This window comes from Mesoplodon mirus (genome assembly GCF_964341445.2).
Source record: "Mesoplodon mirus genome assembly, chromosome: 13".
Lineage (NCBI taxonomy): Eukaryota > Metazoa > Chordata > Mammalia > Artiodactyla > Ziphiidae > Mesoplodon > Mesoplodon mirus.
Genome location: NC_138989.1, coordinates 64,870,365 through 64,891,648, shown reverse-complemented (window position 1 = coordinate 64,891,648; position 21,284 = coordinate 64,870,365). Strand labels below are relative to the sequence as shown.

At 51.4% G+C, this 21,284-nt stretch overlaps 1 protein-coding gene across 9 annotated transcripts in view; it reads right to left on the bottom strand.

Annotated features, from left to right (window-relative positions):
• CTIF (cap binding complex dependent translation initiation factor) overlaps positions 1-21,284 on the bottom strand; it is a 313,773-nt gene that overhangs the window by 259,935 nt on the left and 32,554 nt on the right. The window contains exon 2 of one of the 9 annotated variants that reach the window (XM_082641323.1): positions 15,129-15,279. The exons of the other annotated variants lie outside the window; for them this stretch is intronic. The gene's annotated coding sequence lies outside the window, so the exon portion shown is untranslated. The remainder of the gene's footprint in view (positions 1-15,128; positions 15,280-21,284) is intronic. 9 annotated transcript variants of the gene reach the window in all.

The window sequence follows — 21,284 nt, the reverse complement described above, 5'->3', positions numbered from 1 at the left end:
TGGATTTCTTGCCCCCAGGAATTTGTGAAGGACTGTAGCAACACAGGAGTGTTCATGTTGCCATGTTATGGGGGGAAAAACACATTTTTAGGTACGCTAGGATCTCAATCACATGAAAATGCACAGAAAAATGACTGCAAACAACAAATATCCTAAAACATCTCTCAGGCAGAATTAGGACTACCTTTTCTGTATTTTCCTCTTTTTTTTTTCAAAAATAAGCTTTTGGTCTTTTTATAAGTAAGAAGAAACAAACTTTGGTTTAAGAGAAAAAAAAAAGTTGGCTGCGGGGTCCCTCCGGCCTGTTGATCACCAGGTTAGAACGCTGGCTGGGTGGAGCCTCTGCCATCCCAGACTCAGGCGGCTGGTCACACGGAGGGCAGCCCCCTGCTGCGAGGCACCTGCCACGCGCCAGGCCAGCAGAGCTTTCTGCTGACACCCCTCCGGCAGGGACACTGCCTTATTTGCAAGGCCTTTCCACAGCCATGAGCTGTCTGGCACAGAGGTCATTTTCTTCTCTGGCAATGCACGAGGGCCCCTGCTGGGTGGACAGCATGCTGTCCATCTGTCACCCTGTGCGTCACCGCTTAATCTAGAAATCTGCTGACCTCGTGCAGAGCCAGAGGTGGGAAATGGGAGCATCACTGGGGTTATTCCCTACCACCCGCCCCCGTCCCTGGGAAGAAGGCTGGGGGTTGGAGGTGGGGACCAAGAAATAATCCCCATAAAGCCCTTGTAACTCATGTTGAATGCTTTGATACAGTCAATAAATGCCACTGTTTTCATTATTGGCGCTACTATCCTCATTCTTGCTCTGGGTTCCATCATTACACAAACCTCCCGGCAGTAGATCCTTCTGCTGGCAAAATACCAAAGGGAAATATGATCTCAAGTTGTGATTGTAACATTTTAAGTGCACTGAGATGGCACATGCCATGATCTTATTCCCAGCTCCCCTGCTGCCCTGTGGGCTCTCTTGTCTACTTCTGCGTATGGTGTTGGGGGCAGGCAGGCTCCAGGAATTTCTGAGCATCATCAGATGGTGCCACATCAGCCTCGGGGCTGAGAGGTGCCCACCACACCTTCCCCCACCTTGCTAATGACATCACACTTCTAACTTCCTTCACACCAAGGCCTCTGAAGCCTTCTTAAACATAAATGAGCAGAATTTCACAGACTAAATTGTATGGTTTTCATTTGTTCTCTTGTGACTTATTAAGACAACCAAGGTATGAAAAATACTTGTGGTTGCCAAGCAGGAGAAATCTGGAAACGTGGTAAGACCCCAGAACCACCTGCCAATTCCCCAGTCACCTCAGCCGGGGTTTCCCTGCCCCCCATGCTACTTGCCTACCATTTAAGAGCCTGGAGCTTGGTGCATGCCCAGTGGAGGTCTAAGGAATTTGGCTGCAGGGTCCAGGGACAGACGGTGGGCTACAAAAGCTGAAGCAATGGAATAGGGGGTATAGAGACCCCATCATGGGCCCAGCTGGAGGTAGAGGTCTGTCTGTTGCATTGGTCATTGGGTCTCCTCATCAGAAACTGCCCAAGTTCACAGGCTCAAGAAGAGAGAGGCCAGCAAGGCCCTCCTTTAGACCAGGGGGCTGAATCTACATGCCAGGACACAGGCTGTATCCTTGACTTATTCCTATCCAGACAACGCCTATGCACCCCTCAAGACCCTTCTCCCCAGGACTGGTTTTCTGGTGAGTTATCTGTTGACTGGTCAATTATCCACTCACATGTCTGTTTCCTCTTGGATGTTGTGGGTCCCTCACATCTTTTTCTTCCTCCTTTCCTATTGCCTTGTAGAGAGTAAGTGAGCAGCAACTGGATGTTCAGTGAATGAGGGAGGGAATGAATGAATAAAATTGGCCAGTCGACATATACATTAAACTGCTACATTCAATGCTTCATCCCGCATTGAACTTGCACTTCCTCCTTCAACGCTTGACCTTGTTCCACCCACACCGCCCCCTCAGAAGATCAGGAACTGGAAACAGGGCCCACACGACACAGGGAAACCCGAAAACCTGGCTTTACCACCTTCAGGTTGTGGAGCTATGAGAGTGGCAGACACTTCTAGTTGAACCTGTAATATCTAGTCTCTCCTTCCCTACTAACAAAACCCTTATAACATTGAGGGAGACAATGTGCCCAGGTAAAAACTACATTTCCCAGCCTCCCTCACAGATAGTAGCAGCCAATGAGATGTAAAATAAAGTTAATGGGTGGGAAACCCTTTAAAGGGACTGGCTGAGCCGGCACATGACTTTTGTCCTTTCCACTTTCTCCTCCTTGTGTAGAATGTGGGCATGATGTCTGGAGCTCCCGCAGCTCTCTTAAGACTATGAGGCAACTTTGGGGCTAGTAAGTAGCCACCCATTAAGCATGGCAAAGCAGAAAGACAGAAAGACCCTAGGCCCCTGATGGCTACAGAGCGCCCACACCAGTCCTGGGTTCCTGCCTCCAGAGTCCTTTTACATGGGAGAAAAAAAAAATCTCTGTATTGTTTAAGCCACTGTTACTTAGGTTTCCTGTTATAGGCTGCTGTGGTAAGGAACTCTTTAAGATGGGCTTCAGTGACCCCTGCCTCCTGCTTTCCATGCCCTGTGTAATCCCCTCTCTTGAGTGTAGGCTGGATCTAGAGACAAGCTTCGAACAAATAGAATATGGTAAAATGATAAGATGTCACTTCTGTAATCAGGCTACAAAAGACTGACTTCTGTCTTGCTGACTCTCCATTGCCCTCTCGGCTCGCACACTCTGGTGAAGCAAGCTGCCACGTTGGAGAGGCCCACGTGGCCAGGAACTGTGGGCAACCTCTGGCCAACAGCCAGTGAGGAGCTGAGGCCTCAGCCCAATAGCCCCAAGGAACTGAACCTCATCAACAACTGTACCAGCGAGCTAGGAAGCAGATACTCCCGCAGTCGACCACAGCCCCAGTCAACACCTCTTCTACAGCCTTGGGAGAGACCCTGGAAGCAGAGTGTCCAGCCGGGCTGAGCCCAGACTCCAGCCAGCACGAAGCAGGAGATAAATGTGTGCTGTTTGGGGGATAATTTGTTATGCAGCAGTAGAGAAATGACACAGCTGCCAGTCCTGATTCTAACTAAAATCCTGGGCAGGACCCTCCCCTCCTCTGTCTTTCACCCCTTGTCAGTAAAATGAGAGCATTGGACTGGGGGATCTCGAAGGCAGGCGCCTGCCATTTTAAAATCCCGGAATCCTGGGCTTCCCTGGTGGCGCAGTGGTTAAGAATCCTCCTGCCAATGCAGAGGACACGGGTTCAAGCCCCGATCCGGGAAGATCCCACATGCCGAGGAGCAACTAAGCCCATGTGCCACAACTACTGAGCCTGCGCTCTAGAGCCCGCAAGCCACAACTACTGAGCCCGCATGCCACAACTACTGAAGCCTGTGCACCTAGAGCCCGTGCTCCACAAAAAAGAAAAGCCACCGCAATGAGAATCCTGCACAACGCAACAAAGAGTAGCCCCCGCTCACCACAGCTAGAGAAACGAAGACCCAACTCAGCCAAAATTAAATAAATAAATTTATATTAAAAAAAAAAACAGGGTCTTTGCAGATGTAATTAGTTAAGAGGTTATACTGGTCTCCTTATAAAAAGGGGGAATTTGCACACACAGACACACACAGGGAGAATGAAGTGGAGATGAAGGCAGACACTGGGTGATGCATCTACAAGCCAAGAAATGCCAAAGATTGCCAGGAAACCACCACAAGCTAGAGGAGAGACATAGGACAGAACCTCCCTCACAGCCCTCAAAAGGAATCAACCCTGCTGACACCTTGATCTTGGACTTCCAGCCTTTAGAACTGTGAAAGAATAAATTTCTGCTGTTTAAACCACTTAGTCTGTGGTACTTTGTTAAAGGAGTCTTAGCAGACTAATACATAATCTGTACATAACACCCCTGCACACATGCGTGTGCACACACACACATACACACACACACACTCACCCTGGCAATACATTTTGTGCATTATAAAAACATAACCCAAATAGAAATTAAAAGATAAAAAAATAAATATACATAAGAGTTCTAATACTTTCTTCAGGTGGGTCCTTAGGCACCCCACCTTGGAGCCCATTAGTTTCAGGTGGCAACGTTGGCACTAACCACCGATTTCCCCCCAGCCCTTGCAGTCTGGAACCCATGATTCTGACCTCGCGCCTCAGCTCCCTAATTGTTTTCTTGCTGAACTTGATGTGTTGGTAAGGACTGTGCTGGGCAGGGTCTGGGTGAGGGCCGGCCCGCTGACTTCCCAGGCGTGCTGGGGTCTGCTGCGGCCTGCTGAGCGCACCAGGTGAGGAGGGGCCTCAGGAGCGCGTTCCTCGGATGGTTCTCCTCTTCCCCCTCCATCAAAAATAAACCCCGAGGGGACGCGGATGGAGCCAACTTCAGGGCAGGGTGGGGATGTCTGTCTGTTGTGCATGCCAGGATTTCTGGCTCGTTGCCCTTTGCAGCAAAGTCACGGGAGTGCACGTGGTGTCTCCAGGTGTGGAGGGCAGGGGCAGCCCGGGATGGAGAGAGGCGGGGAGGGAGGGGTGGAGAGAGGCAGGCCGGGAATGTGTGCGCGCCCATTCCAGAAACCCCGCCTGGCCTTGCTCAGCCGCCCGGCGTGCCATAAATGCCAGTCCCCACACAGGGGGAGCTGTGGCCCCTGCCAGCCTCACCCCAGCAGCTTGGCCAGCTGACAGACCCCAAAGACCCCTCCTCACGCCCCCAACAGCTGTGGAACCCAAGCAAGCGGGCCTGGCTGCGTAATTCATGGGGCACCCGGGGAAAAGAAGAATGCAGGCGGAGCCTCTTGTTCAACATAAGGATTTCAGAACAGCGACAGCCCAGGGATCAGCGAGCATTAACCCTTCTGAGTGTAGGGCCGTGTGTCAGAGCACAGGGACACCCATGAAGCCGGCCCGCCTGCTGATGAAAGAGGCCAGTCTGCAGCCTCGATGCTCCACACACCAGAGCTGCCAAATTAACTCTCCCCTTCCCTGCCACACATCCCAGGAGTCGGGGAGGTGGGACGGGGTGGGAGAAGGGGGAAGGGCCTGTTCCAGGAGGCCCCTGTGTGCAGGAGAGGGACTCACCTCTTTCGTCTGTGGCATCTGGTTGATGGAAAAGAGTCCCCTACATAAGGTTTTATAGTAGATAATTGAATGTACTTACTCAGAAGAAACAATGTGAAGGACAAGCTAGCGTCCCTCGGCCTGGCCCCAGCCCCAGAGGAGGCAAAGGCATGTTCTCCCCTTGGCTTATCGCCTGCGTCGGTCACCTGCCTGTTTTAGGCCCCTTTTCTACACCTTCAGAACAGAACAATATCTTTGCCCACCTTTATGTTTTTCTAACCTCCCAGGGTTGTCAAGAACAAAAATACCAGGTCTAAAATCCAGAATAACCCTAGGCACATATTATTAATACCAATAATGATGACAATAAAGATAATTTTGCTTTGATTGAGTCCTTTCACACGCACGACAAACTTGCCCTTTTCTGCCAAGTCTTCTCTGGAGAATGCCAGAGTCTGGCTGAAAGCCCTGCTCCCCGCGAGCACCCTATCACAGGGCTTCCCTGTGCGTCCTGGCCGAGTGCATACTGACCTGAGGGAAGCCCTCCTGTGGCCTCCTGGACGCTGAGAGGTGCCACGCTCCCGCCGGACACACAGTACCCCAGTCTTTCTGGCCGCTGAGGATTCCCAGGGGGACAAGGACAGGAGAAAACTTTATCGGGCTCATTACAAAAATGTGCTGGCTCATCTGGAGGCAGGATATGGGCTCCAGGCAGAGTGGAGTCGGTCAGCCTGGATGGGCCCCACCTGCTTCCGGGCCTCCCAGCTCCCAGCTGCCCACCATTCCCTGCTCCCATGGCAGCCAGCCCCTCCAGGATGAGATGACGCCCCCAAAGTTTTGCAATGACTCCCTTTGTTCCTCTACTCCTGGGGCCCCAGGAGCCAAAAGCAGCTTGTGAATGTCAGGCTTGGCTGCTGCTCAGCTGATCAGAGCGATGAGTACCAGCCACTCCCTGCTAATTGCTGTCCTCAGCAGTGCCAGGCCCTCCCGTCCACTCCTCCGGAGCCCTCTGCCGGCACACAGCCTCCGACTGTTAACAGTGACAGGGGTTGCGTGTCATGGGAACTACAGTGTCCGCGCTGGGAGGCCAACTCGTGCCAGTTATTAAATCCATTCACCCAGCCGTAGAGGCCCGTGGCTTCTCCGCTGAGTCTGAACCATTCGGGCAATGCCAGGGAGAGCTATTTCCAAACTACCCCTGGGAAGTAAGGTGCCTCACAGGTGGAGAGCTTCACACTTGCTTATTCACTGGTATCCAGGAGAATTGGGGCAAATATCTGCCCACAGATACTACCAGTGTGTTTCAGTGGGAAGAACACAGCGCCACCCAAAGGGCTGCTGGGTCCCTCTCCTGCTCTACTATCAACTTCTGCATCTGTAAAGTGGGGTTAATAGCCCTGCCTACTTTCCCACGGTTGCTATGAGGATCAACGGAGACAACGAACATCGTAATAACTATGTGAGTGGCTACTGAGAGCTAAGCCTTTACATGTACTCTGTCCAATCCTCTCTCTAGTCTGTAAGATGGTTCCCATCTTAGAGATGAGAAAACTGAGGCCCAGAAAGGTCCAGACATCATGGCCACAAGCGGGTTAGGGCACATGGACACGGGGCCATGGGACTGCCGTCATGGTGCTGAGCCCTTCCTGATGCTGAAATGATCCCCTTCCATGTGTCCTGCTCAGAGATTCAGGCCAGGCTATTTGGTGCCTGCAGGCAGCCACTGCCTGGAGCAGCGGGCACCACACCCGAGGGTGGTCTACCTACAGACTATTGGGACTCGTGAGGTGGCTTAGTGGGAGGACCCTGCCCTGGAAGGGAGAGGGTAATTAGCGAGGCCACTGGACAGGCTCCTGAGCAGGTCTGGACTGTACAGCACAGGATGGGTGGCCAGTCCATGGACAAGGGAGAGAGGGCAGGCACCAGATAGGAGCTGAGATGTTCTGAGAGCTGGTCCCAGAACTTCCTCCATGTCTGAGGTCTGCCTGCCTATTCCCACCTGCATGTACCTTATAACGTGCAGAATGCTATATCTGTCTGACTCCAAGTCTCACTCTGTGACCACTGTTTAAGTTCCCTGGGAGAGGACTGACATTCACACTATGGTATAAATGACTAACACAAGCAGGTTTCAGTGCGGGGTGGGGGGGGTGGTAAGCAGTGGCAGAAGCCAACTGGAACTGGAGAGTCTAAAATGGATGTGTCTCTTTTCCCAATTAGGGTGCCGCCAGGGGTGCTGGTCATTCTCTTCCCAGTCTCTGGGAAAGCTGGCACTTGGAGGCACCCCCATCCTGATGACAGCATGGTCTCCTGGGCAGCATGGTTCCAGGGAAGGGCAAAGGACTTGGATTCCAGAAAGAGCCACCCGAATCTAGTGGTTCTCTATTAACTAACTATGTGACGTCAGGCAAGTCACCTCTCTAGGCCAGCGGGGTTTCCCGGTCAATATTCAGGCAGGAAAAGGGGCAGGCCCGGCACAGATGGACTGACACTTTTGTCCCCCAGCAGTGCTGAACAGTAGGCCATGGCTGCCCTGGCTTGGGGCCGGTGCTCCGCCCTTTCTGGCATCCACTGTGGCCTCAGAGCAGCAGCTGGGACTGGATTCCAGACTAAATATGGAGCCCCAGCCCAGGCTTCTCCCCACCTGCAAGCCTAGGGTCCAAACCTCTGCGGCTACGGAGCATCATGCTGCCTGCCCTCCAGCCCACCCAAAATGCTGACTCGCAAACTCTGCACATGGGCAAAGGCCAGACAAAGGTCAGAGGGCCAGAGCAACAATGAACTTCCAGAGCAATCGAAAAACCAGCAGTACAAGGCACTGGCCTGTAAAGGAATACAGAAGCAAGCCTGCTAGTTTAAATAACAGACAAGAATATAAAGCAGTTTACCCCCAGTGCATGTTCAAATTTATTTCCCAGAGCTGAACAATGACAAAAGTTACAAATAAAAATGATGCCTCTGTGAGGCGTCTCTCCCCTCCCCTAGGCTGAAATGTATAGCCATATCTTAAAAGAAGGCTGGTAAGACTTCAGTCCTTCACCCCCCCCCCCACACACACACACGCACACACACGCACGCGCGCAAAGACAAACCCACTACTGGCAAACTGTTTATTAAAGGGACAGGTCCAACAAGTAGGGTACTGAGTACTGAGTTTCCAACCTAAAATACCTGAGAATGACCCGGTGTGAACCACATCTCATACCCCTCTCTAGCACCAGAGATGGCGGACACCTGTCACACTGCTGTGGGGTGACAGGTCCCTTGCAGGAAGACCTGCTGGCGTCTTAACACTCCCCACCCCATCGTCACTGTCACTGTATTTGGAAGTAGAGTCTTTGCAGATGTTATCAAATTTGAGGTCATCCTGGCATAGGATGGGCCCTAAAGCCAATGACTCCTGTCCTTGTAAAAAGAGGGAAATTCAGACACAGGGACACTCACAGGGAGGAGGCCACGTGAAGACAGAGGCAGAGAGATTGGAGCGATGCATCTACAACCCAAGGGAGGCCAAGGACTGCCAGTCACCCACCAGAAGCTTGGAAGGGGCCAGGAAGGATCCCTCCCAGAGACTTCAGAGGAAGCATGGCCTGGCTGGCACCTTGATTTCAGACTTCCAGCTTCCAGAGCTGTGAGAGAATAAATTTCTATTGTTTTAAGCCACCCAGGTTCTGGTGATTTGTTCCAGCATCTGCAGGAAAGGAATACACACACTTATGAGAGGACCCGCCACAAACCCCCAGCTGTGAGACCTGAACATGTCCCTCCCCTGGGCCTTGGTTTTCTTTTCTGTAAAATGTAGAAAGTGGTGCCAGGCAGTCCCTTCCAGCTGTGACCTCCTTCCGCAGGTTCCTTGATCTACTAAGTCTCTGGAGGATGATGGGAGGTGGTGGTGGGGAGGGCAGGGGATAGACACAGGGGAGGATGGGGAAAAGCACAGGGCACTCTCCCACTGCCCACGCTGTGCTGAGGATGCAGAAACAGTCAGAGGGGAGTGGCCTACCTTGATAAAGGATAGGTCAAGTTCATCTTTGCAAGCTTGCATCCTGCCCTATGCAAGACGGTGGTGCAGTAGAGAGAGCAAAGATTCTAGAGCAAGTCATTCATAGGACAGAGGTTTTCCTTGTCTTAGATTTGCATCAAAGTAATAACGCAAGATCGGGAGGAGTCAAGATGGAGGCAGAAGGGGCTTCCCTGGTGGCGCAGTGGTTGAGAGTCCGCCTGCCGATGCACGGGACACGGGTTCGTGCCCCAGTCCGGGAAGATCCCACATGCCGCGGAGCAGCTGGGCCCGTGAGCCATGGCCGCTGAGCCCGCGCATCCAGAGCCTGTGCTCCGCAACGGGAGAGGCCACGACAGTGAGAGGCCCATATACCACAAAAAAAAAAAAAAAAAAAGATGGAGGCAGAAGAGTGAAGACAAGAAGATGCAGTGAGTGCTGTGTGGGCAGCAGCCGGACAGGTCAGTGAGCGTGTTTGTGGGGAGGGGCACAGAGAGGCAGAACGTGTGTCCCGGGTTGTGGGCTTGGGGGACTAGTTCGGTGATAAGAAGGCAAACCAGAGCAGAGGGCGTGGACAAGGACCACGAGGCAGATTTGGGAGGTGCCTGAGGTCAAAGTGTCCGGGAGGTAGTCTGGTGGGCACTGCACAGGGATCAGAGGACAGGCCTGATGTGGAGAACAGATGTGACAGCCAATGGCACTCAGGCAACAGCCAGGGCGACCCACGGGGGCAAGAGGGCCCAGGAGGGGGGCAAGTGGAGACGGGGCTGGGACAGGGCCCCAGGAACCCCCGTCTGATAGGCCACAGAGAACAGGTCCCTGTGGGAAAATGTGGAAGACGAAAAAGGCAGGGCTTCCCTGGTGGCGCAGTGGTTGAGAGTCTGCCTGCCGATGCAAGGGATACGGGTTCGTGCCCCAGTCCGGGAAGATCCCACATGCCGCGGGGCGGCTGGGCCCGTGAGCCATGGCACTGAGCCTGCACGTCCGGAGCCTGTGCTTCGCAACGGGAGAGGCCACAACAGTGAGGGGCCTGTGTACCGCAAAAAAAAAAACAAAAAAAAGAAAAAGGCATGGGGTGCAAAGGCAAGTGGTCGTGGGAGCCAAAGGCAGCAGGAGCTGTGGGGAGGGGGGTCCTCGGTGGGAGAGCAAGCAACATAACAGGGCAAAGGCAGAATGGACACAGGAGGGTCCCAGTAAGTTCAGGCTCCTGTCGCTGCTCCCCAGAAGGCAACGAGGTCCTTGACGCCTTGCCCATTTCCAGGTCTCACCAAGGAGACACATAAATGGTTACTGAGGAAGGAAAGAAGGAAGAGATGCAATGAGCCATGACACTGACTTAACCACAGTTTCCCACTGTCAAATGCACACATGCTTTCTCATCAGTGACTTCATAGACCCTGAGGACGCCCTTCAGTAAAACAAGGAAGGGGGATTGGGGGACTTCCCTGGTGGCGCAGTGGTTAAGAATCCGCCTGCCAGTGCAGGGGACACGGGTTCAAGCCCTGGTCCGGGAAGATTCCACATGCTGCTGAGCAAGTAAGCTCGTGCGCCACAACTACTGAGTCTGCGCTCTAGAGCCCGTGAGCCACAACTACTGAGCCCACGTGCCACAACTACTGAAGCCCGTGTGCCACAACTACTGAAGCCCGCACACCTAGAGCCCATGCTCCACAACAAGAGAAGCCACCGCAATGAGAAGCCCGCACATCGCAACAAAGAGTAGTCCCCGCTCGCCACAACTAGAGAAAGCCCATGTGCAGCAACAAGGAACCAACGCAGCCAAAAATTAAAAAAAGAGAGAGAGAGAGAGAGAGAGAGAGAGAGAAGGGGGATTGGTTCCATTGAAGTATTTCTTCTTTTGCACAGTCAGAGCATAACTAAGGTAGAAATTTGGTGAAATGGAAAAACATATGTATAGAACTCTCAATTGTTTTTGTTTCTACATAATCCAGACACTAAAGAAAAAATAAAGCTAAACTGTCTCAAATATGGCAAATCTTTTTGTGAAAAAAAGAAAAATATGGCTAGAACTGGACTCATAGACATTTGGAGTTGAGAACAACCTATAAGTTGATCTAGTCACAGACTCTCATTTGACTGGTGAGAAAAGTGAGGCCCGTCAAGTGAGCTGGCTTGCCCCGAGTCACAGGTCACATCAGTAACTAGTAACTAAGTCAGGACTAGAGTCTCCTTCCTCCTCCCTGGCTTCCATTGCTGCAACACAAACCAAATCAAGGCTAATAACCTAATTCTAACTCCATTCACAACACTGTGATGTGGGGCTTCCCTGGTGGCGCAGTGGTTGAGGGTCCGCCTGCCGATGCAGGGCACACGGGTTCGTGCCCCGGTCCGGGAAGATCCCACATGCCGCGGAGCAGCTGGGCCCGTGAGCCATGGCCGCTGAGCCTGCGCGTCTGGAGCCTGTGCTCCCCAACGGGAGAGGCCACAACAGTGAGAGGCCCGTGTACCGCAAAAATCAAAAAACAAAAAAAAACACTGCGATGCCCACGTCTGAAGTTTGGGAAGTTCCATTATATTGATAGTAAAAAGTGTACCAGTCAATGGCTTGGATGGTTTTTTTTGTTATTTTCAAAACTGCCTCAATTCAGTTGCCTAACACTCAGAGTGGCCACACAGAGTGGTGTAGGCTGTGTGGACCGTGTAAGTTGTGCAGCTGTGTTCTGTGGACTGTGTAAGTTGTGCAGCTGTGCTCTGGACAGGGGTGCCTGCCTGAGGAAGCCAGGATGGGCTGAAACCCACTATGTGCCACTCACCAAGCCCTATGCTTAGGAACTGAGCTGTGTCGGCAGGCGAGGGGCACTTTTCCTAACTCTCCTGAAGAGCACTTTGGGGATGGGCCAGTGATGACCTGGTGCCACTCTGGAGCTAATTTAATTTGTTCCAAGCCTCCAAGTCTAGGTAGAGATGAGTACATTCTAAAATCTAGAAATCAAGGCCTTAACCTATAAATTAAGACCTCTAACTAAAATTAAAGAAAAATACATCAATAGAAAAATCGGGCAAAGAGCATGAAAAGTAAATTTACAAAGGAAGAAATATAAATGGCCTATAAAAAATGGCCTGAAAAATCTTCAAGTTCAATCGTAATTGAAGAACTACAAAGGCAAATGAGATATAATTTCATACCCACCAAATCTGGAGGAGTGGAAAGGAACACTGACACCCAGTGTTGGGGAAACTGGTATTCTCACACTCAGCTAATGGGGATGAAGATGGGTACAACCTGTCTTCTCTAGGGCCATTTGCCCAGATATTAAAAACCCTTTAATGTATGCATACCTAGGAATAAAAAAAAAAAAAATCAGGGCTTCCCTGGTGGCACAGTGGTTGAAAATCTACCTGCCAATGCAGGGAACACGGGTTCAAGCCCTGGCCTGGGAGGATCCCACAGGCCACGGAGCAACTAGGCCCGTGAGCCACAACTACTGAGCCTGCACGTCTGGAGCCTGTGCTCCGCGACAAGAGAGGCTGCGACAGTGAGAGGCCCGCGCACCGCGATGAAGAGTGGCCCCCGCTTGCCACAACTAGAGATAGCCCTCGCACAGAAATGAAGACTCAACACAGCAAAAATAAATAAATTAATTAATAAGCTCCTACCCCCAACATCTTCTTAAAAAAAAAAAAGAAAAGAAAAATAATTACCTTTAAAAAAAAAATCAGTCAAGAAAATAACCAAAGATGTCTTTGACATTCACCTACAAGTATGTCTCTAAGGAAAATAAGAACAGAGGCCACACCCACAGGTCAGGCATCTTCCTTCAAGCCATTAGCTCTTGGAGTCAGCATAGGTAACAACACCACAACACTCACAAATGAGAGTCCACCCAAAGGGAGAAATACCTGCAGGCTGTTATTGTCTTTTTCTAACTCAGCTATAAAGAGTCATGCAGTTGAGACAGGAAAAGGAAGCACGCAGGAAAGAGCATGTGAAACAGAAACAGAGCATCACTGAGAAGTAGGAGTTCTCAGCAGCTGGGTCATCTGCTCTGAGGCGATTCTGCCCCTGGGAAGTGCAAACAATGGTCAGTGTCCCTTAGCAAAGTCCCAGGAAGCCTCTCAAGGCTGGAGCAGATTGCATCTCTTGGATGTTCCAGCCCTGCCAAGGGATGGGATGAAAATCCCACTGGTCCTTGTCCACAGCTTTGTGCCCTAAAAGTATGGCTTTGAAGAGATGGACTCTTCAAAGCAAGCCTTTGAGGATGGGCCGTCCGCCAAGTCTGCAAGGGAGGCAGTGCTGGCATCTTGCCCAGCAGGTCACCCCCAGGGGTGTGAGTGGTGTGTGTGTCCAGGCTGTGTTACCAGGTTCCATCCAACCTCACAGAAAGCCATGGGGTCCCCTGCTGGGCCCCAGCAATGCCACACATGGGCACTCTGTGAACTTCCCCAAGGCTGGCACTGGCTGGGAGCGAGTCTGCATTACCCCAGGGTCCCAGGAGGGGGTGAGAGAAGCCCAGGCCAAGTGGGAGCTTGCTTTAAAGGTAACTTCTTATCTTCAGCAGCCAAATGATTTTTGTTCTGCTCTCTATGCCTTTCTTTATTTCAACAGCAAGACAGACTTTTTTTTCGGTACAATCTTCAAATGCTGTTGAAGACTGTACCCCAAATAGATGTACCACTTTGATCCTGCAGCTCGGTGTGGCCCTGGTACGTGAAGTTGTTTTAGGTCTGAGAAATCTGGCAACAAGTCATTCCTGCTGCTCCCTGAGCCCTGCTCCCCACACAGGCCCCTCCTCTCCAAGGGAAACTGCAGAGAATACAAGACACATGGGGACCAAACGGGAGAGGTGGTTGCTGTCCCCTGAACAGGTGCCTTCCATCCTCACTAGCCTTGCTAAGATGATTTTAGAACCCCTGATGATCTTCCGGCGTGATCTTTATTTTGATCTTGGCGCTGGTTACACGAATATAAACATTTGTCAAGATCCCTCAGGCTATGCACTTAAGATTCATGCATTATCCTGTATATAAATTATACTCCAGTAAAGTACTGTTACTATTAAGAGTGGGAAAAAAAAATTGATGGCTACAGGAAGCATGATCTGCAAACCAAATGGTACAGAGCCAGGTTCTTGGCCTTGGAGAATGTCAGAGATGGAGGAGCTGGGAGAGAGCCGGTGGGGGGCTAGGAGCAGGTGGGCCTGCACTGAAAATCACCAGAGTGGGATCAGGTCTCAACCCCACCCCAGACGCGCCTGGGCAAGTCACCATCCCTCTCTTGGTCTCTGTTTCCTTATCTATAAATTGAAGAAATGGGCTAGTTCCATAAAAAAATACAGATTCTTGGGCTTTGTCTTGCGATGTGAGTCCGGGGAGCAGGAATCTGCATTTTGATAAGCTCCTTGGGTGAGACTCATGCTCTTCGGGGTCCAGGACCAATATTTGGGAATTGTGGACAATGTGCTTATAAAGGTTCTGACCTCCAGTGGTAACAATCCCTGCTTCTTTGTGGAAAGAACACCGACATAGGGCCAAGAGGAAGGTGTAAATAAATAGGATGATCAGAGTTGAGTGACACAGGCTTCCCACCTTACATGCTCCATTCAAGAGCCTAAACCCAGACTTTAAATCTCAAAAGGGTGACCTTATACAGTTGTGCAGTTTATGTACTGCTCAAAGACATCTACGCAAGACAATGGGTGAAGGCTGAGAGTCAGCACACATCCCATTTGTCAGACCATGTGCCCTGAAGCAAGGCTGCAGCCACCTGGGGGAGGGGCGAGAGGGAGGGGTTGCTTGCTTCAAAATTCATCCAAGATAAGGGATGCCTTTTCCTATTTCTGACCAAGGCGCTGCATAAGTTAGTGGTGTCTACAGAAAGACCAGCATCAGAAAACATTCATGTTCTGTTTTCAGCCCTAATTCCCTAAAGACAAGATAAGTGACTTGATATTCAGGACCTGTCCTGCCTTTTGCCAGCAGTCCACAACTTTGTCCTAATGTCACCTGCCCTTCCACAGACATTCCTCGTCTCTGTCCTCCATGCTTTGGTCAAGCTGTCGCCACCACCTACCAAACTTCTCACTGGTCAGCGATCTAGTTGTTGGCACCTTCTGCAACCCCTCCAGGTGAATTAATCCTCCCACCAGGATCCTGTGCCCAGCACAGGGGATGGGGCAGCTAATGAGACAGGCGTGTTCCAGGCCCTCACAGACCTTATGATCCTGTTGGAAGATGATTAAGGCGCTAATTACAATAAAGCGTGAGTAAGGAGAGTGTGTAGCAGTGGGCACGCTGTCTGTTCATTACTAAACTAGTATAGCACCATCTAAAAACAGTCCAACCCCCTCCCCTGCCAATCTGTCTAGAAACAATGCAAACTGAACTCAAAGCTCTCTTGGATCTGGTATCACTCTCATCCCTATGATGCCTAAATACTTCACACTCTAAGAAAATTAAGGTAACAGAGCATTCATTAAAATTTTCTGCAGCATCTAATTCTACAGACTACCAGCTGGACATAAATTCTTTTCCCTGGTCCACCTCCCTGTCCTTCCTCGCCTAAGAACCTCTCTGGCCAGTGCTCCAAGAACTGCTGGCCCCAACAGCTAGTGAGGGAGACTCTCCCTAGGGCCGGGTGGGATGCGGGGGGGGCCAAGCACACCCGTTGCTGGGCTGTGCGCAGGCCCCACCCAGTCCTGCTGCCCAGCTGCCCCAAAGGTGGGCGTTTCCTCTCCAGCACTTTCCTCTCTCCTCTCTTACCCACCGTCATAGACAAGGCTGGGGAGGGAGCGAGGGGCAGGTCCTCGGCCTATTGGAGGTGCTGACACACATTCACCCAGCTCTAAGTCGGCACAGTCACAATCAATGTGATTCAGCAGACAGAGACAGAGCCTGCTCTTCTGAGACAGGGTGGAGCCGGGTGAGCAAGAGCGTAGGGGCTGAAGCCATGGGACTGGGATCTGAGTCTAGGCTCTGTCCTGTACTAGATGTGCCACTTCAGGAAAATCACTTAATTCTCCATGCTTCCATTTCCTTACCTGTAAGATGGGGCCAACCCATGGGGTTGCTGCAAGGACTAAATCAACTAGCGCTGGTGAAATGCTTAGCATGCAGTAACCGCTCAAACGGTGATATTAGCTCCACGAGTCCCAATACTCCAAGTTATTGTTAATTAATAATAAGTCAATATAATAATAAGTTAATAATAATTAATAATAATTAACTAATAAGTTAATACTCCAAGTTATTATTACCTGCAGGAGTAAAGAGTCCTCCTAACCGCCCCCCGCCCCATCCTTACCACAGCTACTGTTCGATAACCTGCTGGCTGGGAGGCCATAAGGTAAACAGACTGTCCCTGTGCCAGGAAGCACACAGCACACGGCAGGCAGGTGCACCTGACCCAGCATGCCTCAGAAGCCCATCCGAGGCACCGAGGGGACCCTGACGCAGGAGGCACAGCAGGGAGGCCTTGAGGACCACACAGAATCAACACCACTCCCAGGCGCCTCCTTCACCAAAGCCAAGAGCCCTGAGGGGTCTTCCGCCAAAGGTCTTTCAGTTTCACCCCTTCCTCTTTGTTCCTACCGATGTCTTTACGTCATCCACGCAGCCATCACCTCTCTGCGCCACCAAGGCCAGTGCCTGATGGACTCTGGGTCCCAAACCTCTACCTCGGGTCCCAGGACTCATCCCCAAACAGCCCCATAAGCTGTCAGTGGGTCTTTGTACAGTCTTACCATGGCTCCCCGCTGGGCAGAGGGGACAGGCTCTACCTCCCACTCGGAGCCCTACCCCCGCATGCCCTGGCTCCGCCTCCTGCTTCTGGGAAGCTTCATTCTGGGGCCTTTCTCCTCCTGGCCTCTCAGATGCCAAGTCACACCAGACATTTCTGGGAGAAGAACAGTGATACCCTTTCCCTCCAAAATGGGTCCCCCTCCTCCCGTCTCTAAATCCCACCCCCATCCCGCAGGGCCACCGCGCCCACCTCAGACACAAGGCCTCCCCTGCCTTACTCCACCCTGACCTGCCACTTCCCTAAAAGTCCCCAGCACTTATTTCCCAAGCACACCCTCCACCACGTAATCATACCTCTCTCTTCCTGTGTGGAGCCTTACCTCCTTCCCGTCTGCCATTTTTTCTCCCAGCAACAGGTAATAACACCTTGTTGGGTACCAGGTACTTACCTAAAGCTCAATAAACACTTGCAGGAGGGACACACCCTCTAGCTTTCCAGCCCCACATGAGCAATAAAAAGAAAGAAATGAGGTAAAGGGCCGCTGGCTGCCTGACCCCAGGAAGCAAACTGGATGGGAGCCCCGTCCTCCCAGACACTTGCTTCACTCCAGTTTTGCCAACAGAGAAGACGTTCCCTCCCCTCGCCGGCTGCTCTTTATTCCTGGTCTGCTTGCCTCAGAGGAAATGCCAGTGGTGACAGAAATGCCAAAAAGAAAGTCTGCAGGAACCCAGCAAGGAGAGGGGAGCCTCCAGATCCAACCCGCAGCTGAAAAGAACACAAATGGGAAGAAAAGCTCTTGGAACGTGGAGATGAGGGGGGCAGGGCTAAACTAAAGCCCCCAAGCCTAAGGGGGTGGCAAGAATTATTTTTGCAAATACAAGGAGCAAAGTGTAATTTCAGATGCAGGGTTAGTAAGTTATGCAATTGTACTGGATCTCAGGATTTTCCCAAAAGATCGAAATTTTTTTACAGAAAAATCAGCTGCAGTATTTGTGAAAACGGAGTATTTCTGTCTCACCTTCTCTCACTGTGAAATGGGAAATTTATGAAAATAAATGAGAGAGCTGGTGCTGGCACGATGCTGAAGAAGGAATGTGTAATAGCATGGCAAAGTCATGGCATTTATACGAAATGTGTAGAATAGGCAAATCTATAGAGAAAGAAAGTTGGTTAGAGGTTGCCTGGAGCTGAGGGGGGTGGGGAGAAATGGGAGTGATTGCACACGGGTACAGGAGGGGATGAAAATGTTCTGGGTGATGAGGTTCTAGAAAATGATGTCTCTAGAGAATGTTCTAGATAGTAAGTGATGGTTACACAATATTGTGAATATATTCAAAGTCACCTACTTTTTTTTTTTTGGCCGCATCACACAGGATCTTAGTTCCCTGACCAGGGATCGAACCCACGCCCCCTGCAGTGCAAGCATGGAGTCCTAACCACTGGACCGCCAGGAAGTCCCCAAAGTCACCTACTTTTAAAGGGTGGATTTTGGGAATTTCCTCTCCGTCACCGCTCTCTGGTCCCCAGGCAGGGACACGTCAGATCCCATTTTACCCACACTCCGCGCCTCCAGTGGACAAGGAAGTGTTTTTCTAGAGCCACGATTTCTTGTTGTGGTTTTCTCCTCATAGCTCTAACCTCAAGTGTCTGAGAGCCTGTCTGAGTCCCCAGGCCGGTCTGTCACCATGACATGGAGGCTCTGGCAGATGCCTCTCCTCCTGGGTCACTGTGGGGAACAGAGGCCGTGACTCTGACAGCCCATCTAGGCCTTACAGAGGTCCTCGGGTCACACCCACTTTCCGGTGCGTTGCTCAAGCAGGAACAGTGATTCCACTTCGCTAACTCCCCTCAAATTGCTCTCCTAGGGGCTCCGTGAGCACGTCTGCTGTGGCGGCGACATGAACTGCTCTCATCACACAGGCCACCCCAGCGGCTCTCAATGTGTTAAGAATAATTAGCAATTTCAACATTTTAGAATATCATCCCCTGGATAGAGAAAGCCAGAAACCAAAACCACACAAAAGACAAGGCTTGAAGTCCCCAAGCACCAAGCTTATGAAGTAGAATAGGGAATTAGAGTCTAAATAGAAGAATTTTAAAAGGTGCATCTGAGCAGACCAAGTCCTACCTATGTCCTTCTTCCTTTGTTTCCTTTGTGTCACATCCTGGATTTGGGCCTCTATGGGACTGGGTTTTATTTGGTCTTACTGGAGACAGTGTCAGCGATTAAACAGTTATGCCTCCGCTGGCACCGTGAATCTGGAAACGAGAAGAGTCTCCGTCCAGAGGTGGCTTTTCGCCTACTCATTCTGGCGTTTGTGTTGGCAGAGGTACCGAGCTGCACAGAAAGAGGACTCGGAAAATGAGAGGCTCAGGGGGAGGGTGCCAGCGAGATGTGGGGAGGCAGGCAAAGGTCCGAAGATGAAAGGCAAGGCCCATCTCAGGAAAGGGCCATAAGGTACCAGTAGGCCCAGCACCACCTCAGTTACTGTAAGATGCTTATGCCTTTTTGGCTTCCCAGTAGAAATGGTCAGGCCGGAGGAGAAGGGGAAAACACCACGCTGTATGAAGTGCTTCTCTCCTGGGCTGGCGGCTGACCCGGAAAAGACCCAAAGGCCACTTGTTTGCCCTTCCAAAGGTCAGCACTGCCTGGGCAGCCTCAGCGCGAGTGACCGCACACTCACAGCTCTCAGAAGGCAAGCCCACCCGTCAGCACCTGCACGTGCCAGGGCAGGCGGGCAACACCTTGGTGTCCTGCGCGCTGGTACTGCTGTCCAAGGTCAAGGAGGGACAATGCACAAACTGGAATTATTCTTCAGTGAGTTCTGTCTGAGGCTAAGTTCCAGCACATACATTTCTCTAGCTCGGGCCCACCTGGCACATGTCCTGGGCCCTCCACAAATGTCTATTTTTGGCTCCCTGTAGTGAAAAAAGCAAGACTGGCATTGGAAAAGCACTCTCACTTGCTGAGGCCTTAATCCAGGCAAAAGCCCTTACTTCCACAGTTTACCTTGGAGAGAGGAGACTCCATAAGCAGCTGCTTTAACTACTTCGGATTAACCAGGGCTTGGGGCTAGGGCCACAACCCAGCACAAACGTGTGCTCAGAGCAGCGTTTCTAGAAATGCATGCCGGGCAGGGACCCTTTGTGATAGTCATGGCCTGGGGGGCGGTGGGCAGGGAACAGCCCAGGGGCGTAGAGCCAGACCAAGAGGCTGGGCCTCTATCAACCATCACTGCCCTGTCGTGGGTGAGGAGGGCTCCTCAGCCGGGCACTTGGTAACTTAAATGTGAAGTTGGCTGCTTCTCGGGCTCGGAGGATCTCACGCCATCACTCACAGCCCTACCCAGAGTGCAGCGCTGTAATCCCACGGTATCACCAACCCCTCAGAGGCAAAAGAAAAGTGAAAATTAATCTAATTAGAGTCAACAGTGTTCACAGTAAGGAAAATTCTGGTATGTTGCCAAGAGTCTCTCTTTCCAGCCAGCTTTGTGGGCAAAGGGCACGGGGTTTGGAGCCTGGAGGGCCTAAGCTGGAATTCTGGCTGTCACTCAGCTGTATCACCATGGCACGACTGTCCAAGGGGCAAAAGTGTCACTGCCTTACAGAACTGCTATGTGGGTTCATGAGAAAAGATATAAAAGCCATGAAGCCCCTGATGGATATAAAACACTCAGCAAGTTTTCCTCTTGTCCCTCATGGACTCAAGTCCTACCCACCTACCCGCCTGGTGGCCTACTTGGACATCTCAGGAGGAGGACCCAGGACCTGTCGCCTGCACCCCCAGATCCTGCCCCCAGCAGCAGAGGCAGGACTCGTGTCTGGGGGTGGGAGATCCAGGGAGGGAGGTTCCAAAAACCCTGCCACACCTAGCTGCCAACATCTTTCAGAGCTATCTCATTTGGACCTGGGCCTGGCAGCAGTATTTCTATTATCCCCATTTTAGAGATCCAGAGAAGGAGTAGGTCTTGGGCTAAGTCACAAAGGAAGTTATCCCGAGAGCGGGGTCTCACAGTCCAGTGCTCTAATAAAACGACCAATATTTATTGAGTATCCAGACATTCTACTACATTCCCTATAGGGATGGAAGTGTCCACACTTCGCAGTGTGCAACTGGATGTTCAGCAATGCAGCAGAAGTGACATGATGCTTCCTGCCAGGCCTAAGACTGAAGAAGACCTGGAGGCTTTCACATTTGTGTTCTGAGGGAGGGCAGCCACCTTGAAATAAGGCCACATCCACTGAGACCACCATGTTGGAGGGAAACCCAAGCTAACCCCAGGAGGATTCTCTCTCCTTCTCTCTCTAATGGTTCTGCTTCTCTGAAGAATCTGCGTAACACAGGTTTCTCAAGACCATGAGCCAAATATGATTTGCCTTTGACCCCTCAGTCTGCATAGCGTCCTGCTCAGACTTTGCAAAGAAAAAGACTGGAGACTTCCCCGGTGGCGCAGTGGTTAGGAATCCGCCTGCCAGTGCAGGGGACGC